Source organism: Erinaceus europaeus, chromosome 5 (genome assembly GCF_950295315.1).
Source record: "Erinaceus europaeus chromosome 5, mEriEur2.1, whole genome shotgun sequence".
In the NCBI taxonomy this organism is placed as follows: Eukaryota; Metazoa; Chordata; class Mammalia; order Eulipotyphla; family Erinaceidae; genus Erinaceus; species Erinaceus europaeus.
The window spans coordinates 43,949,144-43,951,372 of record NC_080166.1 but is presented as its reverse complement, the minus strand read 5'-3'; positions in this window follow the sequence as shown (position 1 = coordinate 43,951,372).

Genomic DNA, 2,229 nt, shown 5'->3' with positions numbered 1-2,229 from the left:
TTGATCTTCCTAATGCTTGTTTGGTTATTGAATGTCATGAAAATTTAGTGAGGGGAAGGGGAGTAGAGGGAGACCTTACCAGGTAGGACATGTGTCTTTTCATGTGGTAATGGGAAGTAATAAAAGGTAGTATCCTAGCAGCAGGAGAAGTTCCACTGTGGTCTTTAGCCCCTCTTCTACTCTGTTTTTTGTTTGTTTGTTTGTTTTATCTGAATGTAAAAGCTGCCCAGAGCAGCGAATGGCACATGTAGTGACTCCAGCTTCACAAAACAAAATAAACCTGAAACCTTGACCAAAAAGGACCCAGTGGGCTGATGAAAATCTTTAGGCATTTTGGCACACTTGTAAGTCAGTTTCTGAATATTTGTTACAAAGGCCTGATTTGATCTGATCTCTGATCTCTGGTGCTTATATTCTCTCTTTCTTGATCTCTCTCTCCTTCTCTCTCTCCTTCTCTCTCTCTTTCTCTCTCCTCTCTCTCTCTCTCTCTCTCTCTCTCTCTCTCTCACACACACACACACACACACACCAGAGGCTCACAGAGGCTTGGTGCTTTCACAATGCATCTACTGATCCCAGAAACCACCCATTTTTTTCTTTCTTTTTCATTTGATAAAAGAGATATTGAGAAGAAAAGGGAAGGGTGAGATGGATAGTATAATGGCTATGCAAAAGATTCTCATGCCTAAGAATCCAAGGTCCTAGGTTCAAGCCTCAACACCACCATAATCCAGAACTGAGCAGTTCTCTAGTGTCTTTCTCTCTGCTTCTATCTCTGTCTTTAAAATAAAATGAAGAAAAAAAGAAGGAAGGAAAAGAAAAAAAGAAATGAAGGGGAGTGAATTGGAGACAGAGGGGGAGAGAGAATGAGGGACACTTGCAACACTGCTTTATAGCTTGTAAAACTTTCCATCTGGGGCTTAAACTGGATTCTCTTTTAACAAAGGGATTTTTCAGAGTTAACCCAAATACCAAGTAATGTGATTATGACAATAATTATCTATTGTCTTCTTGAACCCTAAGACAGCAGGTACCTCACATTTCCACTATAGAGCCTATATTTCCCCTGTCCTGGAACCTTAGGGTGGGGCACATTTTCCTGCATGCTTCTCTCAATTCATACCCAATATTGCATCCGCCAATCCCAGCCTCATCAACGCAAACGAAGTGCCACCTCAGCATGCTTCACTTCAGACTGTGTCCAGAGACTTGAGGACTTCAGGGTTGGAGTGACAACACTTCAGCTTCATTACTCGGGTGAGACATTCCCTTTCATAGTATCCTCTGATTCCATTCCAGGCAGTTCACTTCCTAACAAAGTCCCAAAACCTAGATATAGACTAGGTCCTGTGAGGGCATTTGTTCACATGTATCCATAAAGTAGGGCAAAATATATACCTGAAAGCAAAAGTATACAATTGTCTGCAGTGAGTAGCTCCCAACACTTTATCTGCACTATTCCAGCCTTTAGGTCCATGATTGTTCAACAATTTGTTTGGCTTTGTATGTTAACTCTCTTTTCAGCCACCAGGTTCCAGATGCCAGCACAATGCCAACCAGACTTCCCTTGACAGATGACCTCACCACTGTGTCCTGGAGCTCTGCTTCCCCAGAGCCCCACCCTACTAGGGACAGGCTGGGACTATGGATTGACCAGTCAATGCCCATGTTCAGTGGGGAAGCAATTACAGAAGCCAGACCTTCAACCTTCTATATCCCACAATGACCTTGGGTCCATACTCCCAGAGGGATAAAGTATAGGAAAGCTATCAAGGGAGGGGATGGGATATGGAGTTCTGGTGGTGGGAATTGTGTGGAGTTTTACCCCTCTTATTCTATGTTTCTGTTAATGTCTCCTTTTTTAAATAAATAAAAAAAGAGCATCAAAGTGAATGCAAATAACCTCAAAGATAAAGGGGTCCTTCGGCCAAATTACACCAAGTATTCCCCTTGTCAAATCTCTTTCTGTTTTTTAAAGATCTTATTTACTTGTTATGAGAAAGATAGGAGGAAAGAGAAAGAAACAGACATCACTCTGGTGCATGTGCTTACCAGAGATTGAACTCAGGAACTCATGCTTGAGAGGCCAATGCTTTATCCACTGCACCACCTCCTGGACCACTCAAATTCCTAGTATTCAGGCTATACTTCCATATTATTAATACTTAGCAATTAGTCATTCTTCCTCCTCCTCCTCCCCCTTCCCCTTTTCCTCTCTCCTTCTCCTCT